This window comes from Drosophila obscura, unplaced genomic scaffold, assembly GCF_018151105.1.
Source record: "Drosophila obscura isolate BZ-5 IFL unplaced genomic scaffold, ASM1815110v1 contig_139, whole genome shotgun sequence".
NCBI classification, from domain to species: domain Eukaryota; kingdom Metazoa; phylum Arthropoda; class Insecta; order Diptera; family Drosophilidae; genus Drosophila; species Drosophila obscura.
Window position 1 is genome coordinate 728487 of NW_024542723.1, and position 18993 is coordinate 747479.

Genomic DNA, 18993 nt, shown 5'->3' on the forward strand with positions numbered 1-18993 from the left:
CAAGCGAATACAGCTGTTTTTTCGTCTCTTCCATTCTATCCCAATTTCCTTTCTTCTTCGAGATGGACTTAATATATAAAAATGACAAAGTAATATCGGATGCGTTCCTCAACATCCACTAATCTCAAAAGGTCAATTCCCACGCAATCGATCTGCGGGAAGGTTCCCGATGATTTTCGAGAGAAGCTTCCGCTTGTAATGGAAGCAGTGCACGCATTTCAGGACAATGGCACTGCACTCTCTTCGTGCATTTATTAGCCAAATGGATTGTCTTAGGAATCCCGCTAGAGCTCGGGTTCCTGCGTGACAGTTGGCTCGATGTAAATAGCTAAGATAGAGAGTAACAAATCTAAAATTTTTTGGCATCAACTAAGAAATTTTGCATTATGGGCTGTGGGGGCATTTAATAGGCGACCGTTTACTCTAACCAATGAAAACGAGCTTGAGCCCACTTGCTCTTCGGACATGAAGGGATTTAGTTTTTGAAGTGATGCCTGCAACTTTAATGACTTTTTAGTTTTTGTCAGTCTCCTGCCCATCTTCGGTGGGCACATGTCTCCATAGGGCTGTCGAAGTATCTCTGAAACTCGATTCGAAACAAACAAATTTGCAGCCAATGTAGAACAACTTCAGAATCTGACCAGAATACGACCTTTTCTACGGGACAATCGATCATGGACCAAAACCACCCAAAACTTTTCCAAAAGATGAGCGGCACATAACTCTAATCTTGGGATTGTTTTCGTGTTTAAGAGTGATACCCTAGATTTAGCAGTTAATAGAGGTGTAACGAACCATGGCTCTAGCCATATCTCGTTACAAACAGTTCGGGAACAACAGTCAAACTGATAGACGCAGAGACACCGAACCCTGGCTCTGGCCACGTCTCTCCTCACAAATAGCGGTGCGTCAGCAACCCGGAAATAAAATAGTCTTAAGCAACGCACACAATTAATTAAGAACTCTCGATCAACAACTCTACACATTCTTGTCCACACAACAATTTAAAACACCCCACCTCTTGGGATATTTCGCAATCGACTATGAATAAATAGTGAATAAACAAAGAACAACCAAAAACAAAAACTCCCGCATCATCATTTCTCGCTTGCCTATTGCATTTTTCAAGCCAGCCCGACACCTGAAGTCACCTACAATCTACAAATTTTCTTGTAGCGGACCCTGGACAGACTGATGCATACCTCAGTCTGAAATAGGACCTCACAAGTGGCGCCCGAGCAGGGACTTTTTGGTGACTTTAAGGAAAACTAACACCTCAATACGGAGCTTTGTGGAGTAAAGACCCACGGCCACTGGAAAAAAAAAAACTAGGCTAGCAAGAACTAATACCCGTCCAAGCAAAAGTGCTACAGTACAGAAGTATCACAAACAAAACGTAAGTCAGTGCTACTAACCGCAGAAACACACCATGGAAGCCCATGAAGCCGGTCAACCCGACGAATTTTACCCGGAGGGACACCATACCAATCCAGAAGTCACCACCGGCTGGATCTACAAACTCCGGCGGGACGAGCTGGAAGCCCTGGCCGAGGAATTCGGATTTGGCAACGAAGGAACAGTCGAGGAACGACGAAAGAGATTCGCCGCACTAGTCGCCGGGACACTCTCGCAGAACGCCTGGGTCCGACTAGCAGACCTCGAACGGCAATACGCCAAACCAGCAGGACGCTCCAAGTCACCCATGCTCACCACTCCTGGGCCATCTGACCAGCGGAAAACGGACCCAAAAGCCGGGTTAAAAGTGCCCACCGCGGCCGAATACATCACACCTGGCCCACCACGCATCGTAACGCCAGCCGATTTGCCCAGACCTCCAGTTACGGAGACCAGCCGCTCGCCCACACAGAGGATCGTGCCAGCCATGGACTCTTCCATAGATGGACGACACCACAGCCACACCGCCCACATCGCGAAACAGATTCGGAAATGGGGAATCAGGCTCGACGGACAGGACGACCCACTCACATTTCTGGAACTACTCGAAGAACGTGCGCTCTCATATGGGGTGGACACAAATCAGCTACCTCGGGCCATGACAGAGCTTCTCACCGATCGGGTCAGTCGCTGGTACCGCACCACTCAACTACAAGGCAGCTCATGGACATATTTCCGCCAAGAATTCTTGACTTTCTTCTTGCCGCCACGGTATTTTGAACAATTGGAATTACCTCATCGAGATAGCTTTACTCATGCACCACGCCAGGTACGACGCAGCCAAGGAACTGAACAGGATCTACGATAATGCCCTGCCAGCATACCAGATGTACGTGCGGCGACACGAACTACAAAGCCTAGCACAGCTCACAATGTTGGCAACCGAGTTCGAGAGCATCCAAGAGCGGACCATCCTGACCACTTTCGCCCCCCCCGCGAAGCACCCCAAGATACCCAAGGCCGGCCACAGAGCCAAGGAACGGCGACCCGCCCCGGCCACCATTTCGGCAACCCCACTGGGAGTCGGCAGACTCGCCAAGGAGGCAGCAAGCACCCTCAAGCAGCCAGACAACGCCCGAGGTGGCGCACCGCATGATCACGAGCCCTATCGCCAACCCACGCGCAGCCTGTCGCCGGTGTGGTGAAGCGGGGCATGCGGCATACGACTGCCAGAACCCTTCGATACTATTTTGCTGGGAATGTGGCAAGCGCGGCACACGGACCTTCAAATGCTGCCGTCAGAACACGTTGGGAAACGACACGCGTCCCCAGCTGACACGGGATCAGCCGGGAACGACGCTTCCCCCGAACCGCAACTAAAAACTCTACTACATGTGAACAACGGTCGGATAGTGGCAACGGTGACCATAGGAGGACACGTAACGGAGGCTACCATAGACACCGGGGCCTCCAAAAGCTTTATCAACACCCACCTCGCCCGACAACTAGACGATAGCACCAACTTGCAAGATGCCAACACCCGCATACGCCTGGCCGACGGATCGGTCAGAGAGATCACCCAAAGTTCTACGGGAGCCCATCAAGCTGGACCAGCGAGAGGTACAAATAAAGCTCCTGGTTCTACCAAACATGTTGGAGCAAGTTATTGTCGGCATGGATTTTCTATGCGCCGTCGAAGCCACGATCAAATGCGGAGGCACCCAACTGCAACTAAGCAATCAGTCGGTCACGCCAACTGCACCCGAAAATCCGACCAATCACCTACCAGACCCCGCGACCAGAAGCCAGAAACTTACGCCAACCACAACGCCACCACGTTCACGACCTACCACAACGCTCACGACACCCAATAACGCAACGCAGCACTTGACACCCAACGACTCCAAGGCCAACACAAGCAAACCGCAAGCAAGCAATCGGGAGAACGAGTCCCACGGTCACTACGGAGCAACCGCGTCCTTGGCCAACAACAGGGAACACGCCTCCCAAACAAACCACGAGAGTCTCACACACGAGACAAACACACTTGGACCCGGCGCTCGACACAGGAAGCCCAGGTCCAAAACGAGCAACAGAGCAAGCACGCAGAGAATCCGCATCGGAAGAAGTGAACGCACGGACACCCTCAAAACCGACCGCCAGCATCAAAAAGGGACAACGGCAACCACCATCCGACAGCCCAGCAGCACGGGAAACAGCCACGCTAACCCCACGCTGGACGGGGCCCATAATCGAACTGATATTCACAGAGCCCCTCAACGAGGGCCCGGAAACCAGCACGATTCCCCACGATGTCCAGACAGCCGTCCTGTCCGCCCCACGGCCGACGCCACACCGATCCTCGCCAGCACAATAGAGTACCTTCCGCGTACTGACATGATTCTTAGCGCCATGCCTAGAGCCTTGTCCGAGATCTTCGTCGCCCACACAAGTCGCTGCTGCGATTCCAGAGGTGTCATCGCGACTCACCTGTTCACGTACCAGTCTGGCTGTAGTATAACAAGAGTACTACACCCGGCGTACCAAAACATCATACCCCTGGACACCACACCCGTCGTCGCCCACATAAGCGACTACCAACGGAGGATCGAACCGCCCAGCACCTTCGATATAACCCTATTACCCGAAGACCCCAGCCAGCCACTTGACTCCGAAGCCGCCGACCCAACCGAACATAAGCCTGAACCAGTCCCGGAGCCATGGTCGCCAGACCTAGCCCCGCAGATTCAAGCTTTTTTAGATGAGGAGCTACCAAAATTTGATGGCCTCCACGGGATGTCGGACATCGCCAAGCACACTATTGTCATGAGGGATAACCGGCCCATAAAACAGCGGTCCTATCCTAAGAATCCAGCAATGATGCGAATAATTGATGAACAAGTGGACCAGTTGATTTCGGAAGGCCTCATCGAGCCCTCCCGGAGCCCCCACAGCGCCCCAATTGTACTCGTCCGTAAAAAGAATGGGAAATTTTGCATGTGCGGAAAGCGAACCTAAGGATAAATGCGGAAAAATGCGCGTTCTTTCAAACCCAAATCAAGTATCTCGGCCATATGATCAGCAATTAGGGAATCCACACCGACCCCGACAAAATTGCCGCCGTCAAGGAACTCCGGCCGCCCACCAACCTAAAAGAGCTTCGTCAATGCATCGGGATGGCGTCCTGGTACCGAAGATTTGTACCAAACTTCGCGACGGTCGTCCAACCGATGTCTCGCCTACTCAAGAAGGACCAACCATGAAACCATGACCAACCATAAAATAACTCCTCACGACCGCGCCAGTTCTTGCTTGCCCCGATTTTACTGTGAAATTCTCGCTGCAAACAGACGCGAGTAACCTCGGCGTGGGCGCAGTCCTTACGCAGGAAATCGAAGGCAAGGAGCGAGTTATAGCATACGTCAGGCGACGACTCACCGCGGCCGAGGAAAACTACTCCGCGACCGGCAAAGAATGCCTGGCAGTCATCTGGTCCATCCGGAAACTCCGGTGTTACCTCGAGTGATATTGGTTCGACGTGATCACCGACCATCTCGCCCTCAAATGGCTGAACACACTGGAAAGCCCCTACGGTAGAATAGAAAGGTGGGCACTAGACCTCCAACAATACCAGTACGACGTACACTATCGGGCAGGTAAGCAGAACGTAGTTGCAGATGCAGGATACAACAAGTTCAGGACGAACCCTAAAAAATATCCCGATTACACTCACGAGAACGGGGAATTATATCGACACCTGGGCACCGAGGACAATGAGGACACATCATGGAAACTTTGCGTACCAAAGGATCGTCGCGCAAGAGTCCTCCAAGAATGCCACGACCAACACACGGCCGGCCATCTAGGAATCCGTAAGACCATAACCCGAGTCTGTCAACGGTACTATTGGCAAGGGCTTTACCGGGACGTAAGGAAATACGTCCGCAGCTGCACCAGCTGCCAGAAGTTTAAAGCCCAGCAACGCAAGCCGGTGGGTAAGATGCTCACTCAGAAGGCAGAGGAACCATTTGCAACGCTTTGCGCCGACTTCGTTGGACCACTGCCTCGATCCAAGAAAGGGAACACCATGCTGCTTGTATTCCACGACACCTTTCCTAAATGGGTAGAACTGGTGCCGCATAGGAAAGCCACCGCCGCCACATTGGAGCTAGCTTTCCGTGAGCGGATACTCAGCCACTACGGAGTTCCGAAACAATTTGTGTGTGACAACGGCACACAATTTACGAGCCGGTCGTTCCGGACTTTTCTGCAAACGGCAGGGATAGAGTTGCAACACACCGCCCCGTACTGTCCCCAGGAAAACCCTACGGAACGAGCCAACAGAACAGTCAAAACCATGATTGCTCAATTTGTGGGGGAGCACCAGAACACTTGGGGCGAGCTAATTCCAAAGATTGCACTCGCCGTGAATTCCAGCGTCTTGGAAACAACTGGGTTCAGCCCAGCCTTTCTACTGTACGGGAGAGAGCCACTCTTACCTGGAGCCCTGTATGATGAAGTCACACCTGGCACAGGAAGCACGCCAGACACCGCGCTCCGAAAGGCGACACGGCTCAAGGAAGTGTTCGTGATAGTGAAAAATAACATCCAGCTCGTGGCTGAGCAGGCAAGGCACTACAATCTCCGCCGACGGCAATGGCGCCCCACGGTGGGCCAATTGGTACTGATTCGACAAAACTTTGCCGCAAAACTGGCCCCAAAATATGATGGACCCTACAAAGTGAAAAGGTTTACCTCAGCGAATATTGTGAAATTGCAACACACCGACAACCGTAAACAGAAAATCGCAAATGTCAATGACTTAAGGAATACTACGAAAACGACACGAGCGGCTCTGCAGACGAGGCAAACATCGCCGTTGAACCATAAACCAAACTCAGCAAAAGGAAGTCCGCTACCAGGCACCAGAATCTTGCGGACACAACTAAACGATCGATCGACCCCTTTTCCCCCCACCGAAGAACGCGAAGAGACACGAGGTGCAAGCTCTGCACGCCCCGCGCAAAACTGCTGAGACACGGAAGGGCACCGACCCCTAAAATGCAAGCTCTGCACGCCCCGCGCAAAACTGCTGAGACACGAAAGAGCACCGACCCCTAAAATGCCAGCTCCGCACGCCACGCGCGAAAGAAACATCCCGGAAGAAGAAAATGATCTAAAACCACCCAACGAGATACACTATATACAGCTGGACCATGATGATAGTCAAGCAGTCCACCTTCACAAACCACCGGCGCACCGGTCAGCAAGCTAACGCATCACCAAGTATTCACCCAAAGAGATCACACCACGATTTCGCCACTCCTGATAATCCTGATCCTCACCACCACCACGCAGGCCGCGGTCAAAATTAATGACTACACCAACGGCGACTACGTGCCCGTGGTGGATGGAGACGCCGTCCTGTGGGAGGAATATGGGTACATTCACCATGTAACCAATATAACCTCCTACGAGGCATACCTGGCGCAGGCGGAGGAGGATCACCACTATCCTCACTGCCGACCTCGAGCACATCAGGACCCTCGTGGGGACGCTGAAAACCCACCACCGAGGAGCCAGAAGTCTAAACATCCTCGGAACCGCTCTAAAAGTCGTCGCCGGAACCCCGGACTTTGACGACTGGGAACAAATTCGATTCAAGCAAGGCCCGCTGATCGAATCCGAGACAGAGCAACGGAGGGTCAATACGAAGGTATAGAACCGGCTCAACGAGCTGAGCGGCTACATAAACAGCCTGGTAAAAGCGGAGACAACAGGACGAACCCAGCTGACGGAGACCATACTTGCAAAGAATCGGGTCATCATAAATGACCTGCAGAACTTAATCCTGGGCCTGACACTGGCCAAGAGAAATATCATCAGCCCGACGCTACTGGACGGAGCCGACCTCTGAGAATTTGAGGAACAACAGCTAACCAATATCAGGCTGGTCGAGCTACTGGGAGTTTCCAACATCAGCGTGTTCCAGAGCCCGGACTTGCTAACCTTCCTGATCAAATTTCCCCAACCGAAGCGGGTCTGCCGGAAGATGACGATCTTCCCCGTGCAAACAAGCACAAGATCTTGGACTTCAGCGATGGAAACGCCGTAGCGGAATGCGGAAGTCAAACCATCAGCCTGGGGACGTGCGAGAACACCATCGGCGCCACGTTCTGTAAAGAACGGCAAGGACCCACCTGCGCTCAGCAACTAGTGGCGGGGACCATCGCCCACTGCACTACCCTACCCGGCCACCTGTACGCGATCACCATAGTGGATCATGGCACACTGATCCTAAATGACGCCGTCGTGACCGTGGGGGACAAAGCAGGCGAAATCCAACACGTCTCCGGCACATACCTCGTGGCCTACACCAGCCAAGTCTCCCTCAACGGGACATGGTATGTGAACCCCCTGGGCGAATCTCGGAAGAAGGCAATGGTCGCCTCGATGACAACCGTAAGCGTCACGGGGCACCACGACAAACTAAGTCTGCCTTTCTTAAGAGAACTGAGCATGGAAAACTTGAAGCACATTGAAATGCTGACGGTCAAGAGCGCCGCCTCACACCTCCTCACCTGGGTTATCGCCGCGATACTCTGCGTAAGCATATGGTGCTTACGCCGACGACTCCACAACCGGCCTACCAACAACAACGCAACGGATTGCGAAGCAGCGGCATCAGAAACACCAACCGGCGTCCCAGCAACAACCACCATCGGCACCAACCAAACGCTGACGATTCACAAACAACCAGCAAAGTTTACGCATCCACTTCCAATTCGAATCAACACTGGAAGTCATGCCAGCCTGGGCCCTCGCCTAGCCCGGGAAGTCTAACCGCCAACTCCGCAAAAATAAAATAAAGCTGACCACGACCTCTGTCCACGACGCCACCCTACAACCACTGTTGACCCGAGAAGTCGGCACATATAAATATAAGCGCCAGACGACAGCCAACAAGACGGACATCGACTCCCAAACAAAAAACCCAACTGCACCCAAGATGAACCGAATCAACGAAGACACCCCCATCCGCATTTACGCTACCGACAGCGACCCGGACAACGATCCCCGACAACGGAAGAGAGCGCCTACGCCACGGAAGGGACAAACTCTGATCCCGAGAAGACCCCTCTTCGGCGGGACCCCCGTCACGGCCGAGGAGTTTATCAAAACAACGAGGACGCCGAGGGCAGCACCCTGCCGAACGACCAATCCGAGGAAGACGCCTCGGCAGACTCGGGCGGAGAACCAGACAACAACGGAGCCTTCAGTCATAAAGTAATCGAGGACACGAGGACGATAACACAGGTGCTGACCCCATGGGGGGTCAGAACCACTACGGTCCACGTACGGACCGTGGAAACCACGTTAGCAGCAACCAGGAGGCCCTCCCCCGATGATGACAGCACCACATCCAAACGCAGACGACACCACTAATCAATATTGTACTTTGGTAGTCAAATTAAAAAAAAAAAAAAACGACGCAAGCTGAAATTTTAATTGCTTTTGTACCCTCAATCTTTCTTGTCACACCCAAATGCTTTTCAGAGAGGGGGGCTAAGCTGAAAACCCAGCAGAAGGCCAGTTGACCCTAAGCCAAGACTAATCTCTCCATTCCCCACCCTGAAGAAAGGGGTGGGTGTAACGAACCATGGCTCTAGCCATATCTCGTTACAAACAGTTCGAGAACAACAGTCAAACTGATAGACGCAGAGACAGCGAACCCTGGCTCTGGCCACGTCTCTCCTCACAAATAGCAGTGCGTCAGCACCCCGGAAATAAAATAGTCTTAAGCAACGCACACAATTAATTAAGAACTCTCGATCAACAACTCTACACATTCTTGTCCACACAACAATTTAAAACACCCCACTTCTTGGGACATTTCGCAATCGACGGCCTACATAAGAAATATCATTTGCGTTAATTCACAAAGCCAGCATAAAAGTATCAACTTACAACTCAACTTCCGCGATGCAGAGTTAGCGAAAACACATTTTGAAACCAAATACCAAATTCCCAACTGCACCTTCCGGTATGCAGCATCAGCAAAACCACCCCGACCTACTAGAAATTGTCAACGAAGCACTAAGCTAAGACCTAGTTACCACACCCCACAAATATTGTCACCAATAATCATAAGTTAGCAATAAGCAATTATTTCCGGGTCTCAGGTGCGATCGCCAGCTGCATAAAAGGGGCCCTTTGATAATATTTTTTTTCTGAAATGAACAAATTAATGGAATTTGGGAATTTGGCGCCCCCTAAAATTTGGGGCCCAGGGCATTTCGTCGCCCTACCCTACCCGCCCTGCCCTAAAACCGGCCCTGACCCAAAGACGGAATTTCGCAAAATTTAATTGGCCATCTTTAAGTATTTCAAAGAAGGCATCAGCTCCTAGCAGCAGATCCACCCTTTGGGGTTTATGGAAACCTGGATCGGCCAGTGTGAAATCTTTAGGCATTGTCAGCGAGACTGACGGAACAGCTTTCTCTGGGTGATACGAATTTATTGATTTTAAAATGACGAAGTCAGTGGTTATTTCAAATTTATGAACACGAGAACAGACTGTTGTTTGCACCATTTGGTGCGCAGCCAAGCTAGCCTTTCCGATTCCCAATAAGTTAATAAATTTCACTTGCGAGCCCGAATCCAGTAATACCCTGGCTGGCTGACGCTGATAAGAGCCAGAGGCCACAATCGCTGTGGCCAGAACCACCTGATCTGAATCCACTGCCATAGTATGATTCGACGACAACTGATTCGTACTCTCAGCAGATACCGCTCCCTGAGACACGACAGCCTCACGGGCGGTTGGCGTTACGCCCGAGTAAACATTATAGCGATGCAACAATGTGTGGTGGGGCTTAGAGCATACTCTGCAAGGTGTAGACTTGCAGGCTGAGACATTATGCCCTTTCCGCAAACAATTTATACAAAGCGGGATTCCCTTTACAAACCTAAATCGAGTCATGACGGATACACCTGAGAACGACGAGCAATTTGTAATGTAATGATCAGCTGATTTGCAATACGCGCAACTTGTTTCCTGACCCTTGTTGGCTTGGACTACAGCAAGTGATGTTTTCCCAAATTGCCCATTTTTGGGTTCTTGGGAGCCTTTTCGACCCCTTAACCGCCTTAACCCTTAACCGGAAGTAGGTTCGTCAGCCGACAAATGCTGATAACGCTTGTTGAACGAAGCAACAAAATCTGTCCACGACGGAATATTTTGGTAATCCAAATTTTCCTTCTATCTAGAGTGAGTCTTCGCGTCAACCTTCGACAGAACAAGGTGTATAGAAGGGCGTGAGCAATGAGCTTGTTATCCCCCACTGACAGTAACGATTCGTATATGGCAGATGCCGTGTCGATAAGTGGCAGGAACATCAATGAGCAGCAGTGGCCTTGCAGCGATGTTAGGATCCAGCGGGCCACCAATGGAGATATCCAACGAAACGCCGTTCCAATCAAACTTCTATCCAGTGCCAAATCCAGAGTCCACCCGGGGGAACCAAAAATGGTTGTGCAAATCCGACTGAACCACAATTAATCTTTTGTCGTTAGGCACGAGTTTATGTTCGTATGGTAGACACGGGAACCAGACAGACCGACAGAGAAACTTGTGCGCTGGTGCTTCTTCAGAATGTAAGTGATTTGTATTTTGGCAGCGTCGCCCTTCATGAGCAGCCGCTGGCAGCATAAGTTTCGTTTGTATAAGAGAATAGTTCTAACATTTCAAGACCATTAACATAAATTCACTGTGCATCTCAATTACTAGGCTGTTAACGTAAGGGCCTTAATATATTTGAACAAAGGCAAGTGATTTACCTCAACACTTATAAAACAAAGTTTAATCACCTTTATAAAAACGATGCATAAAAAACATTTGAAGAGTAAAACGACATGTCCGATATGTAATACCGTTTGTGTATCCCAAACAATTTCAAATCCCAAATCCCAAATCGCAGCTGCTGTCAAAGCAATGCAGAACGAGCTGTAAACGCAATTGGCAGAACAAATGGCGAATCTTATTCATACCAATGTTGTAAGATACCTTATTTTAGGCTGGGATATGCATGGCTGATGGACTGCCTGCTTCTTTGGCCGATATTGAGCTTTTTAAGTAGCTGGCGATCGCACCTAAGACCGTGATTTTCCACGGTGTGTCTTTGACCCTGAAATAATTAATCATTGCTAACTTATGATTATTGGGTAGCATTAATTGTGGGGCGTGGTAATTAGGTCGAAGCTTGGTGCTTCCTTGACAATTGGCTAGTGGGTCAGTGGAGTTGAGGAACTGTTTTGCTGTGATTGCATTACAGCAGGTGTTGGCTGCAGTTTGGCATTGGATTTAGAATTGGTTTTTGCTAACTATGCATCGCAAAAAGTAATAACTCAATTTGGGTCAGTAGGTCGATAATTTGAGGCAGACGTGGATGTAACGCAAAGAAGTGGGTGACCGAGAATTTAGTTTTGTCTTTGCTGATTGCGAAATAATGCAAGAGGTGGCTTGTTTTAAATTGGTGTGTGGACATGAATCGGTAGAGTTGTTGATCGAGAGTTCTTAGTTTTAATAATTGTGTGCGTTGCTTAAGACTATTTAAATTTCCTGATGTGCTGACGAACCGCTACTTTTAGAGAACCGTGGCCAGAGCCATGGTTCGTTGGCTCTGTGTATATCAATTTGATTATTATTGCCGAACAGCGAGGATGCGCTGACATTCCGCTGTTTGTGACGAGCCATGGCTAGAGCCATGGTTCGTTGGCTCTGTGTATATCAATTTGATTATTATTGCTCGACCAGCGAGCCATGGCTCTAGCCATGTTACACCCCGTGTACGCCGTGTAGCTCGTATGCTTGAGTCGAGGCCGCGTTTCTTGGCTAGTGCCGAGTCTTCGCATTCGTCGGTGTTAACCTCGTCACTTCAGAGTGGCGTTGGTAAAGTAATATTTTCTGCTGCTGCTGTGATCGTGGACCTCTTACTGCTGTTTTGGGTGCTTTGTAGTTGGATTCTGCTTGGGTCGATTATCCCATATCACGATGGTTTGCTCGGCGATGTCTGACGTCCCATGGAGATTAGCAAACTTTGGTGGTTCTTTGGTTCTCGAATCTGCGAAGCTTTGTCGGTTGGCCAAGGATCCGTGGGCAGTTCTGGCTTGTCTTCGGTGGGTTCGGTGGCTTCGGGGTCAAAGGTTTGATTCGGGTCTTTCGGCAGGATGGGTCTGTCTAGTGTGCTGGACGGTTCGGTCCTCCGTTGGTAATCGCTTATGTGGGCGATGATCGGGGAGGCGTTGGCCGTGTAGAGTCATTTTGTAAATCTGGTGGAGTACTTGGGTTGGATTGTCTCAAGGCTGGTACATGAACAGGCTGGTCTCGACGATGTCTCGACGATGTTGTTGGACCAATGGCTTGTTTGGCGACGAAGATCTCGGACAGGGCTCTAGGCATGTCTCGGTGCATGGTGCTAGAAGTTGTCTCGAAATTGTGTAGAAGGTGCTCCATTGCTTGGTTGCTGTTGCGATTGGTTTGGGTGTCAAGTCCTGCGTTGCGCCATTGGGGGCCGTGTTCGTTGTGGTAGGTCGTGGACGTGGTTTTGCTGCGGTTGGCTTAGATTTCTGGGTTTCGGGTCTGCTATGTGGTTGGTCGTAACTTCGGGTGTAGTCGGCGTGGGGCACTGATTTCGCACCTGCAGTAGCGTTGTCTCGCATTGGATCGTTGTTTCGATGGCACATAGGAAGTCCATGTCGACAATAACTTGCTCCAACATGTTTGGCAGGACCATGAGCGGAATTTGAACCTCTCGTTTATCCAGCTTGAGGTGCGCCAGAAGAACTTGTGGGATCTTTCTGACCGAGCCATCGGCCAGGCATATTGTGAGGAACATGGTTCCACACAGGTTTGCGAGGGTTATGGTCGGGAAGGGTTTATCCGAGGATATTCGGCCGCGGCGAAATCACTCAGGGGCTCTCGAAGAGCGGCAGAGAATGGGCCGCAGTTAGAGGGAGCGAGTCTCGTGAGAGACGTGGGAAGCCGAGATCGGGCCGGCAGCGCTTGGACGCATGTCCTAATAAGGTCATGTGGCAGTCGTATGCCGCATGCCCGGCTTTAGCACACCGAACACAGGCTGCGCGTGGGTTGGCGATGGGGATCGTGATCATGCGATGAACCACATCGGGGGTCGTCGGGCTGTTTGAGTTTGCTGGCTGCCTTCTGGGCGAGTATGCCGAGGCCCAACGGAAACTCCGCAAAGGCGTCGGGTTTGAGTCGCCACTCCTCTGCTCCGTAGCCGGCCTTGTGAATCCCGGTGTGTTTCGAGGGCGTGCGAGAGTGGTCGGGATGGTCCGCTCTTGGATACTCTCGAACTCTGTGACCAACAGTGTAAGCTGTGACAAGCTTTGCAGTTGGTCGCGCACGTCCATCTGGTATGCTGGGAGGGCGTTGTCGTAGATCCTATTTAGCTCCTTGGCTGCGTCGTACGCGGCGTGGTGTATGAGTAAACGTATCTCGATGAGGAAATCTTTAAACTGTTCCCCGCCACTTGCATGCGGGCTCGGATCAAGTCTTCCAATTGTTCAAAATACCGTGGTGGCAAGAAGAAGGTCAAGAATTCCTGACGAAAATCTTCCCATGAGGAACTTTGTTGGCGGCTGGTGCAGTACCAACGACTGGACTGATCGGTGAGAAGTTCTTGTCAGCCGGCCCAGGAGTGGTGGGTATGAAGCAAAGAGCGTCCTGCTGGTTTGGCGTATTGCCGTTCGAGGTCTCCCAGTCGAACCCAGGCGTACTGCAAGAGTGTTCCAGCAACTAATGCGGCAGATTTTTTTCGTCGTTCCCCAACCGTTCCTCGTTACCAATCCAAATTCTTCGGCGAGGGCTTCCAGCTCGTCGCAACGGAGTTTGTGGATCCAGTCGGTGTGGACGCCTGGATTAGAAAGTTGTCCCGAAGGGTGTAGTTCGCTTGGTTGATCGTCACTGTCGAATGCCGTGGAGTTCTTCTGTTGCTATTGACACTGTATGGTTTGTGGTGGTCTTTGGTCTCTCGCCTCCCCGTCTGTTTACTCCTGGTGCTATTGGAAAATTTGGTCGGCTCATGTGATATCACACTGCTACAAGTGTATTTCAAAATTTCGGCCCGCCCCAACAAAAGACGAAAATCTGCACAATTTTAAAGATACGATAAAACTAAAAACACAGTATCGTAGAGAATGCCCATATCTACCAGATTGCCAAATCTGAATCTGATAGGATCATAATTATAGCCAGAATAAAGAAATTTATTTTCTTCCGCGTTCAGTGCGCGAGCAACCCATAGCGGAGGAGATGTAGAATCTAAATGAAACATTCACAATCTACATGTTTTATGTATAATATACATTGTAGATGTAGATAGCAGATGTAGCTAATTCTAAAAAATCATATGCTCAAAAATGTATATACTGACTGAGTACGGGTATAAGTAGAGTCGCGTCCCCAGAAGCGACTCGCACGTTCCTTCTCGTTTTTTTTAGTGGTACTGCTGCACTGTGTCACTATTTTTCGGCACTCATTCCCCATTCCCCTCATGCCCCAATCACACCGGCCGTGGCTTGCAGTGCTACGCCACTGCCCTCTGCGACTGAGCGCACCGCCAACGCTTACGTCCCCTCTCACCCCTTAGGTAAACTCCATTTCTTTATTTTTTTCCTTTTCTTTTAATTTACTGGCCTCTCGCAGCTTCCCTAAATACCTACTGGCGGTCGGTCGCCGCTGGCTCCGCTTGAGCTGCTAGTTCCCGATGGTCACGGACGTTGCTCCGTTGGGGCCCCTCCTCTCATACTCGTGCTTCCTCCGGCGCATCCGGTTCCCTCGGTACCGGCCCCGATGCCCAGGTGATGGGAAGGACCTAGTGGTGCCACACCATCCCCACAATTCGCACCTCCTGCGTCACGTACGGCCCGATCACCGCGCCTTGCCCCCCTGCCACTGGTGTTGATGCTGCTGCCATGAGGCGTTCGGTCCCGGCTGCTGCTGCTGCGATGAGGCTTGAGGACCCGGATGCTGATGCTGCCATGAGGCTTGAGACCCCCGGCCTCCTCCTTGGGACGCGGACTGCTCCTTAGGCTGGGGCCGGCGCTGCCACAGCTCCTCCACCTTCGGTGTGGACTGGCTCCGCCTCTCGGGCTCCGGTGTCGGAGGGGAAGGCTGCCACAGGAACTCCTCCTCCTCTTCCGCTCGGCGTAGCCGCTCCTGCCACTTCTCCTCTGGCGACGGCCGTGCAGGCTCCGCGGTCGGCGGAGGCCTCCTCGGCGATCAGCACCGCCTCCTCGTCGCGGCTCTTCTCCTCGGCCCTTCGTTGCGCCCTCTCCCGCTGTTCGGCCGCGACTCGTCTCAGCAACCATGCCCGATAGTGCTCGTCGGCCTACCGCTGGGCCTTTCCTTTGGCCTCCGTGGCCGCCGCCTCCGCCTCCTGTTCGGCCTTCAGCGCCTGCGCCTGGGCCAGCGCCTGCGCGTCTTTCCATACCTGCTGCTGCCGCAGTGCCTCATTCGCTGTTGAGAGCGCGATCCGCCGACGCCATTCCACGACGCGCTTCTCTTCGGCATCTAGATCCCCGGCCTCGGTCGCTGGCCGCTTCCTCTTAGGCGCCGGCTCCCAGCCGTTCATAACCAGGTCGCTGTCGGCCTCGCTGCATCCCCGGGGACACGACCGGCGATACCGTGGGTCCTACCGATCCTTTCGAGGGCATCAGCGGGGACGCAAGGAGCTGCAGTTCGGGGGACACATCCCTCCGTTGCCCTTCGCCATTGCTCGAGAGCCGATTCGCTCGCTGCTAGCTTACCTGTGACACGTGTGCAAAGAATAGCCGAGTGACAGGCGCGCTCCCCTTTCTATGTTCTTGGGTCGGTGTCCATCGTTTCGCATAAGGGGCTTTGCTTGGGCCTCGCGCTCCGCTCTCTTTCATTGTTTTGGGTTTTTCCTTCTTCGAGTACCGTTTCCCTATTATCCGAGCTCTTTGCCGTGTTAACCCTATACAGCCGGCTCGGGTTTATTATTATTACTTATATTCCAATAAGTCTACCTCTCCTTTTTTTTTCCTTTTATCTGTATACATAATTACCATTTATTCTTGTATATATATATATATATTTTTTTTTATTTTTTAATAACAAAAAAAATTTTATTATTATTTTTATTTTTTTTAATTTTTTTAGTTCTTGGCTATCATGGTAGTGATTAACGGACTGAGAGGATGCGCCCTTGTACACGGTAAGTATCCCGATTCATGGGGTCCCACGTCTCACTCCTCTCTCTTTCTAGCCCGACCCTAGATTTACTCCAGGATGCCGACCGTCATTCCCGCCCCCGAACAACAGGTCATCCGACTTTTCGCCCGGGTTTCCGAATGACGGTCCGCCACCTGGATCAGCTTCTTCCGCCCTCGGATCGGTTCGGCACCCTGATGTAACCCCCGTACAACGGCTCGGACCCGAGGATCTTCCGATTCCCCGCCCGGTAGACCGCGCACCGACCGGCATCTATTTTTTGCCCGTTCCCGACGCTCGAAGCCGATCGCGGTGTCCTGAACTTGACCTGGATCTTGGCCCCTCCTCCTGACCACCATCTGGACTCACCGTGTCCTCCGACCTCACCGTCCGGGTTCCATGACTCCACAGATTCGGATATATTCCCTGACCATATATACCGGCCCAGTTTCATGCTCGCATATGATCCTGCCGCTCGCCGCAGTTGGACTCCTTGCCTCCTTCATTTGCGGTTTGACTCTTTGCTTCCTTCATTTGCCCCTTGTCGCGCTCGTCTTGCCTGCCGTCCCCTTATTGGGTTATTTTTTGTGTCCCCTCCTCACTCACTTGCAGCTTCAGATCGCTAATGCGAGCTGTCTTTGTCCGCTTATCGCCGTCGCTCTTCAGCTTACAAAGTCCATTATCGTGTATGGACATACGTACTTTGGCGCCAATTTTGCTGCAAATCCCTCAGCCGCATTGGACAAATGGTGCTGTTTTGCCCAATCTACCTCTCCGATCTTTGGCTTCCATGGCCTTCTCCTTAGATTGTAGAATCACGCCTGGTCCTGCGATGCCCTTTCCAAATTCCGCCTCACCAGCTGAAACAGTTCTCTCAGCTTGGTTCTCGCGTTCTCGTCCGGGGTGAGCGTGCGCTGTCCAGTCCCTAATGTTTCCTCATCAAACAGGGCTTTTGGTAATCGTGGTTCTCTGCCTTGGAATAATAAACGCTGGCGAGTATCCCGTGGAGTCCGTCACGCCGGAGTTCACTGCCAGCATGAGTTCTGGCCACTTCTCGTCCCAGCATCTCTGGTCCCCCTCGCAAAACTGTGCAATCATTGTTTTCACTGTCCTGTTTGTGCATTCTGTTGGATTCTCCTGAGGCGTATATGGTGCCGTGAACTGGTGTCTGACCCCCATCTGTTCCAAAAACTTATTGAACATCCGGCTCGTAAACTGGACTCCGTTGTCAGTTATTACTACCATCGGTACTCCGAATGTGGCCAAAATCCGTTCGCGGATCGCTTTCGTGAGTGTTTCCGCCGTGACTTTCCTTAGGAGCACCAACTCTGTCCACTGGACAGTCGCCCAAGGTTCCTCGGGCACCTGGGTCAGCATTTTTCCTGCTGCCTGCCGCCTGCCGTTGGCTCGGCTTGAAGCGTAAGCACACCTCGCACATCCTCACGTCCCTGTGCATCCCAGGCCAGTAGTACCGTCCCTTGACTTGGTCAAGGCATTTACACACACACACTCACAATACAAATGGAAGGAAACAAGTACAAGCCAGCTACAAAAGTGCAATAATGAAAAAAAATTTAATTTAGCTAAGGCAGTCGAATGAATACATATTATATGGATATTATTATTTTTGTTTGTTTGTTTATTTTAATTTTCCTAGTGCTGCAAAGTTGTACCTTATGATTAGTGCACTAAACACACAAATTTCAATACGATTAATTACACTAGTCAACACGATTTTTCCTCTATTGTGTGATGTAGATTAATAAATTCTTGTTGAAATGTTTATAGTAAGAAATACCACATTTGACCACAAATCTTAAAATTTTCATTAGTAGAATATAACCTCAAAATCAACAATACAGAGTTGTTTGGCGTTCTATTTTGTGCTAAAACAATAAGTTGAATGCCCAGAGAAGGCTTAATTGATTCGCAAGGCTGTACAGAACCCAGTAAGAAAACCGCAAACTTTCTGACCCAACGAGCACCCTGGAAAATGCGTTTTCCACCCTGACACAAGGGTTTTTCTCTAGGTGGCAACAATTACAAAAATTTTTTGTTTTCAAATCAAAATTTGTGTTGTTTTTATGCGTGCCACGCCATTATAAATTTAATAAAAATTAGTTAAACTAATTTCTTAATAAAACTGTTATAATTACTTCCTATTCCCTATCATTAACTATTTTTTAATATGCATTATCAAAAAAAAGGCGGTGCCACACCCATTTTTTTTTGTAAATCTTCTTCCTATTGATTATATATATACAATAAAAGAAACTAATTTGTTTCGTTTTCGAGTTATTAATTTTGGCCAACAAAAGTGGTTGTTGGGACCATAGTGCAGACGT